Below are 16,839 nucleotides of genomic sequence, written 5' to 3' on the forward strand. Positions count from 1 at the left end.
GTTGCTGGGCTGTGCAATAAAGAAACAAAAGCCCAACTGGGCCTCTCCAACAAAAGTTTAGGAAGATCCAAAGCCCAACTGGGCTTTTGCAACTTAAGAAAAGGGATAAAAGCCCAACTGGGCTTCCCTCCAAAAAGGTAAGCCTAAACCCAAACCCAAATTTTTTGGGCTTGTAATTTTTTTGGTTTGTAATTGTAATTATCTTTTTGGGCATGTAATAATTATTTTAATTTTATTTTATTTCTTTTATTTTTTCTTTTTTTTATTTGGGATTGTAATATAGTTTTTTTTTTTTTTTTTTTTTTTTTTTTTTTGTGGGTTTGTAATAATTAGTTTTATTTTTATTTCTTTCTTTATTTGGGCTTGTAATTTAGTTGTTTGTTAGGCTTGTAGTTTCTTAATAGTGGGCTTGCTCTAAACTTAACTTTTTGGATTTTGGACTTGCCTCTTTTGTGAACCAAACTTAACTAAATTTTGGGCTAAAAAAAAATAAAAATAAATTTGCTCCTTATTTCAAAAACCAAAATGAGGTTAAAATGGTAGTGGTTGAAGTAGGTTTTGGTTCAAAATGAAAGTGACAGTAGCTTTCCCATCCCCCAAGGTCCAAATTCAAAATGTTCCGGTGTTGTAGGTTGCATGGAGCACTGAGAAAAGTAACTTCTGGTAAAGGATCAACGCCTGAAATCAGAAGAAGTTCAACAACCAGAACAGAATAGTGGAAATTCATTTGAGAAAGTAATTCGTAGAATTTATGAAAGATACGTGTTTGTAGTTCAAAAGCTATTAATAGGACATTAAAACCAATACGTGAAATTGAAACGATTGAAATTCTAACTACTTGAAAGTCTATAAAATGGTTAATTTTCATAAGAAAAAACATAGGATAAGAGGATTTTGAGTTACTAAAGATGTAGAGGTATTGGTTTAGAGATGAACCCAGGTATGCAATACCAATATTCAAAACTTGGGTACCAGCTGAGGTGATCGATGTAATCGTTTGACCTAATGGTACATCAATCCCAGTTACATGGCCTACATATATAACTTCAATTGTGCGGAGACATGAGGTAATATACTTGGATACAGAGGTAGAAGTGCACAAAGAAGAACCAAATCTCAAGATAGAAGATAATGGGAAGATCGATTGGTGCTTCTCTTCAGGATCAAAACGCAAGCAGAAGGGAAAGGAAAGAAAGGAGGGTGTTTAAACGAAAGCATAATTGAGGGAGAGGGTTTTTGTATTTGACTTTGATCTTCTTAGAGGTTAATGTCTGGAGAAGGGATCCTTGTTCTTGTTGTTGCTTTTTCATGGGGAGGGTGATGTTGCTTAGGCTGTTTTATGAGTTTTATTTTCAAAAAGATGTTTGTGATTTGGGTATTATTTTTTCTCTGGAGAGTTATTAATATGTGGCATAATGATATTGGAGAATCATCGAAACTGTTACTGATAGTTCGGGAATCTCTTTTTATTGGTTGAGAATTAGTTGTGGAAAGGTTATTCTTTGAGTATGTTATGTTATTTGTGATTGAGTATTCATGGCTACTACTGTACGACTGCGTTTCTCTCATGTCTCTCCTTCCCACAAAAAGGTTCGGTTTCTTTTATGATCGAGAAGAATAAACTGGGAGAAAATAAAGGTTTCTTTAGATGTTATTTATAGATAAAAATAACTCCTAGTTCTCAGTTGAGCTATCATGGGAAAGGGATCGTTTGTCCTCCATTCGGGAAGAACTAAAAGTAGTCCGGATCGGAAAATATGACTCAAAACTTAGGATTTCTATGAGGATTGCTCCAAAAACAAGTAACATTTTTTCTTAAAATATTTTTCAGGATAATATTTTTTGAAAGACGCGTTAAGGAGGATATGAGTTTCAAGATAATTCATGAAGACAAACAGTTGTTGTCAGGAAGGAGCATCGATGAAGAAAAGGTTCTCAGTGTTATCATGTTATTAGGGAAAGATAAGGTTTCAGATCCAGATGGTTTTTGGGTAAAAAAAAATCAATCTTGTTGGGAGATTATTAAGAATGATTTTATGGCTATTATGGTTGAATTGCATGATATAAATTTTCTTGATTGGAGGCTTACCACAGTGATCCCAAAAAAAGAAACTATGGAAGAAATTAAAGATCTCGGGACAATCATCTAGGTGCATAGAGTTTACAAAATTATCGCAATAGTTATATCTAAAAATTTAAAATTTCTTTTCCATGTTATTTCAGGTCGACAATATGTTTTTATTAAGAAAAAACAAATTTTAGATGGTGTACTAATAACTAATATGCTCATTGAAAGTAGATTAAAGCGTGGTAAACCATGTATTTTTCGCAAATTGACTTTGGAAAAGAATTTGATCATGTTAGTTGTAATTTTATAGATGAAGCTCGTTGTAAGATGGGTTTCGGTGTTAAATGGAGGAGATGGATAAAATGTTGTGTCAGAGCATGTAAAATTCTCAGTAGTGTCTATTGACAACTTTAAAGGATTTTTAGAAGCAAGAAAGGTATTAGACAAAGAAATTGTTTATCTTTTTTGCTTTAGGTAGTTGGGGAAGCTTTAACTCATAATAAAGCTTCTTCTAATTTCTGTTAAATAATTTTCAGGTTTCCGTTGTAGGTACTATTGTTAGTCATCCTCAATTTGCTAATGATACTTTGATTTTCTAAGATGCGGATGTAGAACAAGATACAATTTAGAGATCTTTGTTGGTATGTTTTGAGATTATTTCCGGTTGCAGATCAACTTAAATAAATACTTATGGGGTTGGTAATGTTGGAGACATTAATTAATTTTCTTCACTTCTTGGATGCTACAACGGTCTTTACTTTACTTTACAAATACAAAGGTGTTGCTAAGTGGTGTAAAATAACTGGAGGCTTAGAAGTTAGAAAACGCCATTGTTATCAAGAGCGGGTAAAATCACTTTTATTAATAGTGAGATATCAACATTATCATTTTACTATGCTGTCTCTTTGTAATTCCTAATTATGTCGCTAACAAGATAGAAAATTTTAGAGCATCGCTCGGTCAAACTCACAACTTTTGGAATGTCTAGCTTGTTGTTATACTTAGTTAATCAAAGCTATATTTTGATTTATAGTCTACTAAAGTCAGCATCGGAGTAGGAATAGAGCATGGTAGTTGAGTATCAGAATTCACCAATCGACTTGATGATTAAAGACTGAAGAACAACTGGGACATTTACAAGAACGTCATCAACAAAGGAATGTGGAGACTGACTATCCTGTTTACTCGTATAATCTACCATTCTATCTCCTGAGACAATGTCTTACGACTCTAGTAAATAATAGTACTTATTTATTGGTGAACATATCATAATTACGTAAATCTCATATGAGTCATCAAATTAGTTTTTTTTATGTTCATGAACTAATTTGGTCAGCACACGTACTTGGAACTTATAAATAATAAGACTTGATAAATTATTCGCTAATTAATGCGCATATACGGTTTGTTCTGTCGAATTGTCGAAATGGTTTATTTTGATTGTTCCTGGATACTTTTGAATCCTCAAATACACAAACTTATTTGGACAATTTGCGAACTTATAGATATCAAAAGTTATTAAACTCCGAGACGACAATTTATTCATAAATCCTTCCGTCCAGTTCATGAACTGATTTATTCCTTGATATTTATCGAACTCCACAAATGTTTGATGGTTCACAAACATCATAACCATTGTTCTTGGGTGCTTGCATGATCTATCTATATTTATAAGTTGAGCTTACTTGGTATCAAAGTAATTCCTAAACATGGAAACTAGTTCACGAACTCAGCTAGCTGTGTCCGTAAGCTATCTATCCTTGTTTATCATTCTAAATAATCGACTTTATCAAACTAAAATCTCAATCCTGGAACTTATATGTTCTAGTTACGAATAGAGTCCTACTCTAAAGACCTAGGTTTCTTCGTGAAACTGTATTAGGTTACAACTTTTAACGTCTTTACCAACGGATTCGTGAAGCCCGATCAAACTATCTTTTTAACTTATAGTTCTTCATATCCAAAATCTTATCTTGTACATCTTAATTATTATCTATTCGAAGGTCAATATCTTATGTTGTACAAAAATTCAAGGACCATCGACCAGAGAATAAAATTGATAGAAATTACATACTCTTCGTCTTATAATTTGTAATTCCAAGAATATCATATCTAAGTTTTTTTATTTGAAATCTTCACCATAGTACTAAAATTATAAGGTATGGATCAGTAGATAAAATGGTAGATAATATGAGTAAATAGGGTAGTCGGTCTTCACATATCTTTGTTGATGAAGTTTTCGTAAATGTCTGTGTTGTGCTTCAGTTTTCAATGTCGATTGGTGAATTCAGATTCTCAACTACCATGCTTTATTCCAAGTCCGATACTGACATTTGACTATAAATCAAGATGAAGTTTTGATCAACTAAATTTGACATACCAAAATTTGACATACCAAAACTCGTGAGTTTGACCGGATGATGCTACAATAAAGGACATCAACATTAAGAGCCAGAACCAATGTTACTGGTAATTCGTTGCTTCTTAACCAAAAGAAGTAAGCATATAAGAGAGAAAACCAGTGGCTTAGGTTTAATTGGCTCAAATAAAGTGGCATCGCCGCTGCTGATTTCATATTTCATCAATATGCTTGTTTAGATATTTCATAAATCTGAATATATTTGGATATTGAACTTTATATACAATTTAACAAGCAAGACTCTTGTCACCACATCACGATATTACCTTACGATTCACGCAAATTTGGCTTATCCAAGGCCAGCCCTGACCCACAGTTGTCTAAGTTTAACTTTCAGCAACATATTTTTTAGGGCAATAAAATATTTTTTGTTTGTTTGTATCATCAGTGATTCAATATACGTGGTGGAAGACAAATTCTCTTAATATCTAAGATAAAATTTATAATATTTAGCTTTATTAGGGGCAGTAAGAAAGATACTTTCTAAAATTAACAATGCTTATATTTACACGTGTTTTTACTTGTCTAATTATTTTTATGTTCTTTGTTGCCGATACTATCTGACGACTCTCATCTTCTTTCTTTCTTTAGCGTATCTTAGAGAAGAAAATGGGGAATAGAAATCGATAATCTGTTTTTACTAAGAAAAACAAATCTTGGATGATGTTCTAATAACTAATGTGTTGATTGATTATATATTAAAGAGGGGTAAACCAGGTCTTGTTTGCAAATAGATCTTTTGAATTAAAATGAAAACAAAGTGTTTTACTAAGCAAACTGATCAAAAAAAAACATCATAACCACCACAAATGGGTGGCGGAGCAACAAGAAGGTAATATAAGCATAAGATAAACGGGAGACATCACTCGGTACTTTTGTATTAAGTATCTTCCTTTATTTCTTCCACGTTGGAGACAAAAACCCTAAAAAAAAGAAACTTAAGACACTGCAGAATTATAAACGAGAAGGCTAAAAAGGAAGAAACTTAAGACACTATAGAACGAGGAACCTCTTGTCCAGCGTGGTACCGAAAAAGAAATTTCTAAACGGGCTTGATAGACACATTTTTGTGTCTAATTTGTCTCGATTCTATATATTGATAGTGCTCATTTTTGTACTTACTATGGTGTTTTATGTGTGTGTAGGTATTTTTGGCCAACAAACATTTTTGGAAAAATCGGCTCGAAAAGTTGCGTGGGGCATCCCCGGAGGACACTTGCTATTCGGACCCCTCAAATGGATAAGGGGTGACCAATTACTAAGGGGCATCCATTTTCAGGCAGCTGCTAAAGGGATACCAGCACAGGATAGGGGGAGGTCATCTTCTTCGTTTAAATTCAGAAAAAGGCGGGAAGAAATAACCAGCGAAGAACCAAACTTTCGATTGGATTTCGAAGATGTTTTAGTGAGATTCAATCACTGAAATTTGCTGGGCTGGACGTGATTCAACTAAAAAGGCCTGGTATGTGCGCTGGAATCAATCGAATTGGGCTGGATAAGCCGGAAAAAGGAAACAGAGTTTGAGTTTTGCACGGAAACTTTGTGGAATTATTTTAGGAATTCCAGGGAGACTAAACGCGTGATATTGTTTCCTAAGGTAGTATTCTATCTAAGGAAGAGTTTAGGATGGTTTGGAAGTCTCAGAAACGATTAAGGAAGTCGGCAGAAGAGATTATTGCCGTGGCTTGCACGAAAAGAAAAAGAGAGAATTAATCGCTATTTTTAGGTTTCTGAGTAGTATAAAAGGTGTGTTTAAGTCCCAGGGAAAAAAACGAAGTTATTGAAGCAGTCGCAGAGGAGTTTGTAACATTACAGAGGCGAATTGATCAAGTTGCAGGAAACCCGTATTTCTGCTGCTGCTGCTGAAGAACATCCATTGCAAATAAGAACAACGTCTCAAATTTGTAACTCTGCTACAGTAACTTCTTTGTAACAATCAGTCATTCGTATTGCGACTCCAATACACCGTTGCAAACATTCAGAGTTATAGTTTTTCATCTTTTAATCAACTTTTGAACCATAAACAAATATTTTGAGCAAGTGATTAATATGAGGAGCTAAACCCCATTGCTGAGGCGACGGAGGAAGCCATTTTTCCAATTATTATGTGGTAAATTCTATTTAATTTAATTGTAATTCTTTTATGATTATTTACACTGAACTGAAATAGAATATATGATTCTGATTAAGTGGTTGTGTTCTCAATTGATGGGTCATGCTTAGGTTAAATCTTTTGATGGTCCATGCTTTCGATTTACAACTATTGTTTTGAGAATCTACTTGTCTCGGCGAAAATATTAGAATCACTTTAAACGTGAAGAGTTGCATAAATATTGACTAGATTAAATCACATAAAAATTGGAGATTGGTGGAATCCAAAGTCTCAGTGCTTTTTATAAACTTGAATACAATTTTTTTTAAGTTTTCTATTTTAATTTGAGTCTAAAATCGAGTCTACATAATCCAAGTTGAACGAACTTTACTACCACTTAAAAACTACATCAATTTTTGGCGCCGCCGACGCGGATTTGTATTAGGTTTTAGGTTTTAGATTTATTTTATTTCTTTTAGAATTTTTGTTCTCTTTTACGCCTTTGGTATTTTTTGATTCTTTTCAGATTTCGAGCGAAGCTACAAGGAAAGAAAAAGTGCTATAAAAGGAAAGCATCGCCAAAGAAGGAAAGAAAAGAGGAATCCGAAAGGAGTGAAGAAGAAGATTTTGTATATAGTTATTTTGGTTTATTTTTAGAAACTGTAAATAGGGTTTTATTTTTTGTAATTTTTCTTTTTATTTTTGGACACTTTTTGGACTTTATTTTTGGACTGGGACATTATTATTTTTAAACCCTACGGAAGGGTTGGTTTAAATAAAAACTGTGTGCAGAGAAGGACGGTGATTACGATATCGCCTCGGCCCCTCGGGTTCGTACATGACATAGGAGTCGTGGCCCGAGTCGACTTCAGCGGTTCTTCGCCCGTCTGGTACGGGAGGTAAGTTTTTCGAAACACCCGAATCCCCTGTCAGCGGGTTTACTGTATTCCTTCGTTTGCATATATGAGGACTTGAAAACGGCTGCTTTAATTTCCTAGTAAAGGGCAAGGACTGGCCATACAAGATAAGGGTTCGGATTTCATCACCGTTCTCTTCTTGCCCGCCTTAGGAAAACGAAACCAAACGCGAACCTAAGCCTAAAATTTTGACTAGAACGAGACCGATAGGGTAACGAGCTTAATAGGAAAGTCGTTCGAAAAATATTGGTTACTCTTTTGAGCATACTTCGAAGTTCATGATGGTTTCTGTGAGTTGAATGCGTGACTGCGCCGCCTTGTAACCGGTGAGGCCTTGGGTATCAAAGCTCCACTGAGCTTCCCTCGCCTCGATTCAACTTACTTTGACTCGGATTGATTCCAGAGGGGTTTGCTCAGATTGTAACGAGTTCCTTTTCGAAAGAATAGAAGCTGGTCTAGAAACAATCTAAGTGGAACCATCATGCTTTTTGTTTGCTAGAAAATTAGGTTTGATTTGGTTGAGTCAGCCTTGTTTTGTGATTGCATAGAATCCCAAATATCCCGATAGTGCCAGCAATGGCAACTTTGAAAGCTTTGTTGAACCCAACTAGGACTACTCGTCCTTCTTGTATCAGGTTAGCCGAAACTGAAGCAAATTATGAACTTAGGCCTGGGACCCTACAGATGCTCCAATTTTTAGGGAAAGAAAATGAAAACCCATACTTCCATGTTAGGGATTTTGAGGAAATTTGTAGTACCCTAAAGATTAGAGACCTTGATGATGATGCTTTGAAACTTAGGTTATTTCCTTTTTCCCTGAAAGATAAAGCCAAATCGTGGCTATATAGTTTGGCTTCCGGTTCAATAGAAACATATGAACAACTTACATCTGCCTTTTTGAACAAGTTTTTCCCTAGGCACAAAACATCGTCTATTAGGACGCAAATCTGCACATTTTCTCAACAGGAGGGAGAATCGTTATATAGGTATTTGGAAAGGTTCAATGACTTATTAGCCCAATGTCCTCATCATGGTTTAGAAAAGGTTAGGCTAGTTCAAATCCTTTATGAGGGTTTAGATTATTCGACAACAACCATGGTTGAGTCTCTATGCACTGGTGGTTTTGAAAACCAAACTGTTGATGCGGCGATGGAATTTTTGAATGAAATCGCCGAAAAGACCCAGCAATGGGAATATTGTAGGGAACCCAAGAGAACAATTCTTCTAGGTAGAGGAAACGTTAATAGGGTAGAAGGAGGCTATGAATCAGATGCCAAAATTGCTATAGCAAAAAGGTTAGAAGCTTTAGAATTGGGTCACACTAGTGGTAGAGTAGAGCCTTTTTGGGAATGCCAGAATAATAAAGAGCAAGCCAATGCTCTCTATAATAACACTAGGTTTGATAACCGTCAGAAGTTTGACCCATATTCAGAAACCTATAATCCTGGTTGGAGAAACCATCCGAACCTTTCATGGTCTAAGGACCAAGGTCAGTTTAGTAATTCTAATGTTCCCCCAGGTTTTGGCTATACTAAGAATACTTCAGGATCAACTCAGTTTCAGAATCAGTCTGATAAGAAAATCTTAAGTCTAGAGGAAACTCTCACCTCGTTTATTCAAAATACTGAAAATATGCGTCAATTGCTTTCACAAAGCATAGAAGCTAGTAATAGGATAGGACAAGAACAATCAGGCCATTTCTGAATTGAAAGACCAGGTTAGTCTGATCAATGAGTCTCTAAGAGAAAAAGGTAAGTTCCCTAGTCAACCGATACCCAACCCTAGAGGAGTTAATGAAGTAGGTGCAAAACCATTTAATCAAGTGAATTCTGTCACAACCCTTAGGAGTGGTAAAACGGTAGACAATAAGGTAGCCATGCCTAATAGTGGACATACTGTAGATCCACCTTCTAGTTCCCAAGATGAGCCCCAGAAGGAGCCACTAACTGAAGAAACCGATAAAATTTCTAGTGATGCCAATGTGGTTCCCGACAGGTCTCATTTTGTACCCAAAGCCCCATATCCACAGTTGTTAGCTCCAACAAAGAGAGAGTCGACTTTCAACGAAATACTAGAGATATTTAAGCAGGTAAACATTAACATCCCTTTATTAGAAGCAATTAGGCAAATGCCTGCTTATGCCAAGTTCCTTAAGGACCTTTGTACACGAAAGCGTAAGCTTAATGTCCATAAGAAAGCCTTTTTAGCTGGTCAGGTAAGTTCAATCCTTCTAAACCAAACAACCCCTAAGTATAAAGACCCTGGATGCCCCATCATATCTTGTGTGATCGGTAATTATTCAGTAGATAAGGCATTGCTTGACTTAGGAGCTAGTGTGAACTTAGTCCCTTATCATGTATACAACCAGCTAGGTCTTGGTAAGTTGAAACCGACTAAAATGACATTGCAATTAGCTGATAGGTCTGTCAAAATACCTCGTGGTGTCATAGAGGATGTTCTGATTGAGGTTGATAAATTTATTTATCCACTGGATTTCGTTGTTCTAGATACTCAGCCTGTTCAGGATCCTAGTGCTCAAATACCGGTGATTTTAGGTCACCCATTTTTAGCCACAACTAATGTTGTCATCAACTGTAGGACCGGACTTATGAACATATCCTTTGGTAATATGACCACTGAACTAAATGTCTTTAATGTTAATAGACACCCTTCCGATGATTTAGAAGAAGTGAATATGATTGGCACTTTAGTTCAGGATCTAACTCAGGATAATTGGGACGACACTTTATTTGGTGATTCCTTAGATGAACTTGATGAGGAAATTCTCTTAAGTCAGTTAGGTGACCAAACTTTTGAACTAGAAGAAGCTCTTGAGTACTTTAAAGACTCTACGTACCCTGAGATTCAAGCCATAGTGTTAAGCCTTACGGAGAGTAGTGTTGACCCTAAGTTTGGGGGTAATGAACTAGAAGAAGCTCTTGAGTATTTTAAAGACTTTGAGGATCCAGAAATTCAAGCAATAATTAGAGGTTTTTCCGAGAATACTGACTACCCTAAGTTTGGGGGCAGTAATGGTCAATTATCTCCATTAGAAGTCCCTAACTTGGGATTCGAGCCTAGTGTACCTGAGGTATTACTTGGGTCACTTCCGACTCCGCAACCGGACCCTCCTGATATTGTCCAGGAGAAAATTCTAAAGACTTGTTGTTCGAATGAGTCAATTTGTCAAGACACTCATATGAAGCCCAAATGGGCACAACAGAAAAACCCAGTTGTCTTGCAGGAAACCTTGGATGAGGATGTGCTATGTCTGTTCATTTTTATAATTTGGTGCAGTTGTCTGATAATTGTGGCAATTTTATTTGCTTTTGTTGACTCACAGTTGTTTCGACTATTGATATATTATTTGAAAGGTAATTAGCCATTTTGTGGTATTTGACGTCTGGCTGAAGGCTTTAAATTTAGCACTTTTTGGGAGGTAACCCAATCTCATGGAACATGGTAATATCTTTCCTTATCTCTTTTGCTTCAAATGGTAACAGTTTCTCCTTGTTCATGCTTTTAATTTTATCTTTAGAACATTGAGGACAATGTTAGATTTAAGTTTGGGGGTATGGGAGAAACTTTTTAGTTGCAGTATGAATAAATAAACTCCAGAACCTAGAAATTTATGCCTATTGAGGATTGCACTAACTAATCTAAGTGGATGGAAGCATTTTGATCGTAGGAGTTGAGGAACCAATCTTATTAGATGGAAACATCTAGAAGAGTCTATTCATAAAAGCACAGAGCTCAGGTGTTAGAAATAACATGATAGTTTCACCATATCTCGTTGAGTCCTTTTCACTTCTATTTTTATTTTATTTTGTTTTTAAACCATGTTTCTCTAAGTGATAGGTGGGGCCCACGATTCAAGTTGTTACCAATGCTAGGGTGAATTAGAGTGATTGAGTTACAAAGAAAAAAAAGAAAAAAAAAAGAAAAGAAAAGACCAGACCAATTAGACCAAACGGATCAAAAAAAAAGGTTAAAAAAAAAGAGAAAAAAAGAAAGTGAATAAAGTCGACCACTGGTACCCTTGTATATGCCAGTTGTGTTGATATTAGTCAGACTAGTATCTCAATCCATTAGGATAGGTTTATTTTGGCGGAGGCCTTCAGACAGATATGGGAAACACCGGTCACTTAGTAAACATCAAAACCATCTATGTTTTTCTCTATATCCATCTTCTTGATCTATCCATGTGATTAGTTTTTACTCTGGATATTGATGTCCATAGTGCGACTATCTGAGTAGAGCTCTGTCACTTTATATGAATTTTAGTATGCTTGAGTGCAAACTCGTGTACAACAATTGGAATTTTGCATCAGGGTACTTCCTCCTGTAGTCAATAAGTATGCCAACCAAGGAGATTCTTTAGTGCCTTCCAAGGTTCTGCCTAGATAGCTAGGGTCTGAAGTGTAAAGGTTTTGTGGGTATATCTCTTGTAAGCCCTCCCGAGACTATAACTCGGCCTCTAGGGCCACCTAGGGGTTTAAAGGCTTATTGCATACGCTAAATGCAATCGACGATGCCTGCGTCAGTGAGTTAGGATTTTTATTTTATTTAATTTACTCGAGGACGAGAAAATAATAAGTTTGGGGGTATTTGATAGACACATTTTTGTGTCTAATTTTTCTCGATTCTATATGTTGATAGTGCTCATTTTTGTACTTATTATGGTGTTTTATGTGTGTGTAGGTATTTTTGGCCAACAAACATTTTTGGAAAAATCGGCTCGAAAAGTTGCGCGGGGCATCCCCGGGGGACACTTGCTATTCGGACCCCTCAAATGGATAAGGGGTGACCAATTACTAAGGGGCATCCATTTCCAGACAGCTGCTTAAGGGATACCAGCACAGGATAGGGGGAGGTCATCTTCTTCGTTTAAATTCAGAAAAAGGCGGGAAGAAATAACCAGCGAAGAACCAAACTTTCGATTGGATTTCGAAGATGTTTTAATGAGATTCAATCACTGAAATTTGCTGGGCTGGACGTGATTCAACTAAAAAGGCATAATATGTGCGCTGGAATCAATCGAATTGGGCTGGATAAGCCGGAAAAAGGAAACAGAGTTTGAGTTTTTCACGGAAACTTTGTGGAATTATTTTAGGAATTCCAGGGAGACTAAACGCGTGATATTTTTTCCTAAGGTAGTATTTTATCTAAGGAAGAGTTTAGGATGGTTTGGAAGTCTCAGAAACGATTAAGGTAGTCGGCAGAAGAGATTATTGCCGTGGCTTGCACGAAAAGAAAAAGATAGAATTAATCGTTATTTTTAGGTTTCTGAGTAGTATAAAAGGTGTGTTTAAGTCCCAGGGAAAAAAAATAAGTTATTAGAGCAGTCGCAGAGGAGTTTGTAACACTGCAGAGGAGAATTGATCAAGTTGCATGAAACCCGTATTTCTGCTGCTGCCGAAGAAGAACATCCATTGCAAATAAGAACAACGTCTCAAATTTGTAACTCTGCTACAGTAACTTCTTTGTAACAATCAGTCATTCGTATTGCGACTCCAATACACCGTTGCAAACATTCAGAGTTATAGTTTTTCATCTTTTAATCAACTTTTGAACCATAAACAAATATTTTGAGCAAGTGATTAATATGAGGAGCTAAACCCCATTGTTGAGGCGACGGAGGAAGCCATTTTTCCAATTATTATGTGGTAAATTCTATTTAATTTAATTTTCGTAATTCTTTTATGATTATTTGCACTGAACTGAAATCGAATATATGATTCTGATTAAGTGGTTGTGTTCTCAATTGATGAGTCATGCTTAGGTTAAATCTTTTGATGGTCCATGCTTTCGATTTACAACTATTGTTTTGAGAATCTACTTGTCTAGGCGAAAATATTAGAATCACTTTAAACGTAAAGAGTTGCATAAATATTGACTAGATTAAATCACATAAAAATTGGAGATTGGTGGAATCCAAAGTCTCAGTGCTTTTTATAAACTTGAATACAATTTCTTTTTAAGTTTTTTATTTTAATTTGAGTCTAAAATCGAGTCTACATAATCCGAGTTGAACGAACTTTACTATCACTTAAAAACTACATCAGGGCTGCCAACCTCAAGTCCAGCGTCGTTAATGACAATGGGGAGAGCATGGACCCGTATGGAATGGTTTTCACCTCATCCACATCCAATCCAATACATTAGGGGTTTTAAATTTAGCATTCATATCCAATCTAACATCCAACGAATTGGCATCTGATGAATGCACGGATGGACGTATTGGATACTGATAATCCAATGGATTTGATTAAGTTAAAATTCATAATAAAGAAGTAAAGCTAATTCTAGAATGATTTAGTTAAAATTCATAAGTTAAGTTAATCAATTCACAAACATATTATTTTTTTTATATTTACTAACATGTCAATTAAAATGTGTTTATATATAAAGACTAAGATATGACCCGTGCCGTAATGGCACGGGTACGATTTAGTTCTTACTGTTCCAAATGTTAGATTAGATTCTTAACGTATTTGCAGTTGTTAAAAATAAGGGTACCAATTTTCTTGGGAATATATCAATCTGTTGGTAAAGGATATTTTATCGTATATAAATTTTGGTACACCGCCAATAAAGTGATACTTCTATTAGGAGCCATGGTTTTATGAGTGTATATATATATGCATCTTATCAGTTTTGAAACAAATATAGTATGAGGTTTAGCAAGAGAAGGAAAGTTATAGCTTTGAGAGTTGTCGACATGGGCTTTGAATTTTCACCTTCACCTATAATAGTTTTTAAATGGTTCCCAAATGAGGGTTTTATTTGCATTGTTGGTTGCTTGATGTTAGAAATCATCTAAATTTGATTCACTGCGATGGTAGGAATCATGGACATGTTATGTTCGTGGTTTCTTCAGGCCATTGAGTTTTTCTTTATTGTGCAGATTTTTTCCAAATTTTTTGAAAGACCCAAACTATAATAGAAATACACAAACTATCAGATGAGTAAATGTGATGTACTAATTATGTGGGGAAGAAATAAACATGGAAAATATAAAGAAGGAAAACAAAAACCCATTAGTATTAATGTTTTATTCAATTTGGGTGACTGCGCAGCCTGGTTGGAATAATTCTGGAAAATTCGATTTTCATTTCCATAATTCTCACAACTCATGTCAACGATATTTGCAAGGCAAGCCTGCTTTGTTTTTATTTCTTTTTTTTGATCAGGATCTTTCTTGACGATTGCCAAAATGTGAAAGGTTATCGGGGTGGTGGTGCATCCTTGTCAAAATGAAGCTCCACTTGTACCATCTGCATTTTTAATTGGAGTTATTTCAAAAAGATGCTTTCAACATATTGACGCTTGTTGTTGCATAAGAGTAGATAACCAACTTTGTTAGCAAAAGAATACAATAGTAAAAGTATCAATTATTGGCCAATGAACAAACCGAAAATGAGGAAACGAGACTAACTCCTCAAATCAGAAAGAGAACAATAATCTTTCGCCAACTTTGAGATCTCTTCTTATCCTTGCTGTAACAATAGTTTCTTCCTTGGATATATTTCAGAAGCGGGATATACAGAGCAGTTCACATCTAAGGAAAGATTCCTTTGGCCTGCTCTTTTTTCAGTATAAGTTTCTCTTGGATCAATCCAACACTTGAGCCATTTCTCACCAATAAAAGCCGTCTATCAAGAAAATATTCAGTTGCTGGAAAAAAAATCGTCCATGTATGCAGTAAGTAGTGAATTAACAACGGTAATAGAAAATGAAACCAAAATCCGCACATCAGAATTAATGCATAACAGCGAGAAAACGATCGTTTAATGGGCAAATGTAAAATGGTATACAAAAATAAGACACGGTAATTAATAATCCTAAGTTCCTAACTCCCGTATATTTAGATACCCCAAATTCCCCACTTATATGACTATTTAAAGTACAACCATCATAAAGCGGAAATGCATTTCACTGCTTCATTAGATTTCAACTTCCAAACTTCGTGAACATCTACTGCAGTACATATTAATATTTTGAAGGTTAAACAAATTACTCAAGAATTTTGTAACTTCTCAGTACAAAAAAAATATTTTACACGCTTTATGCCTTGTATATATACCAAAGAGAAAATAAGCCCGAAAAAAAAGATACCCAAAGAAGTTTTTAAATAGACAACTATGCGAGTCTTCTCCAATTAAATTAATGACAATATCATAAAAATTTATGAACAAACATGTGCGTAGTATTATTAACTTTCATGTCAAACGACATTGAACTTTAGATGTTTCCTTCTTCTTCCTCATTAGGTTAATTCTTAAAAATCTTAATTTAATTGTTATCTCATATTTTGTAATATAACCTTTAAACAAATAACCAATTTATATCTTGATTCTCCCAAAGCATGTAATTATCTTCTCAAAGATATTTGTATCTATATCCATAAAAAATAACCAATTTTATTACCAATCATCCATATGAACTATTAGCCAAGAACAAAATTAATTAGCTAAGACAGTCACTTCAAGTTATGCTAGTAAAGAACAATTTAATAAAACCAGAGTCAAACTACATCTACCAAGTAATAATACATAAAACTTCTATGCACAAAACTCTTTGAGTAAATCATGTAAAAATCTTTGAGTTTTTACTATTCAATTAAAACTTCTATGCACAAAACTTTCAATTAAATCCCAAGTTTAAGTACTAAATCAAGTAAAAATAAAAAATAGAGTAGGATGCTTGTTTTATACAATCGAACGAAACAAATCCTTTACTTGAAACAAAAACAAGCCCTAGAAATCCTAAATCGGAAACCGGAAGAGAATCGAAGACACACACCATTTTCGCCGACGCAAAGAAAATCATAACCTTAAACGAAAACCATTCATCAAATAGGAAGAATTTACAAATTAAATCTCATGGAAAAAAATTGACTATCTAAAAGAGATCAAGATAGTACCCTCTTTTGGATTCCTAACGAATAAGAAGAATGAGTTAGGCAAATATAGACATCAACATTATTGCTTGACAAAATGGTCTCACAGTTGCAGAGAGATTATTAAAAAGAGGTGAAGAAACCAATATGAAGATTTTTTGGCACTATTTGGGTAATATAAAACTGATCGATTAAAAAATAGTGGAAGAAATAAAGCTGACTAAAATGAAACGGCTCCATTAAAAGGAGAAGAAATAGCGACACCAACGAAAATGAAACTGATCAACGTACCAAACTTAATTTCTTTATTAAATATAAAATCAATCTCGACCATCCTTTGTATAACCTTAATGTAAATATCCGTCAAATAGTAAAAACACATATGTATATCATACAACCAAATCATATGGATACTTTGAATCAATCTGGACCGTCCTTTAT

General features: G+C 34.9%; 1 long non-coding RNA gene across 1 annotated transcript; it reads right to left on the reverse strand.

Moving 5' to 3' along the window:
• Positions 1 to 14,515: 14,515 nt before the first annotated feature.
• Positions 14,516 to 16,557, reverse strand: LOC113278064. Its single transcript, XR_003325282.1, has 3 exons — positions 16,423 to 16,557; positions 14,911 to 15,173; positions 14,516 to 14,773 (listed from the first exon to the last, which is right to left on the reverse strand). It is a non-coding gene; the product is annotated as an uncharacterized LOC113278064 (long non-coding RNA).
• Positions 16,558 to 16,839: the final 282 nt, after the last annotated feature.

The sequence above is a fragment of the Papaver somniferum genome, chromosome 5 (assembly GCF_003573695.1).
Source record: "Papaver somniferum cultivar HN1 chromosome 5, ASM357369v1, whole genome shotgun sequence".
Lineage (NCBI taxonomy): Eukaryota > Viridiplantae > Streptophyta > Magnoliopsida > Ranunculales > Papaveraceae > Papaver > Papaver somniferum.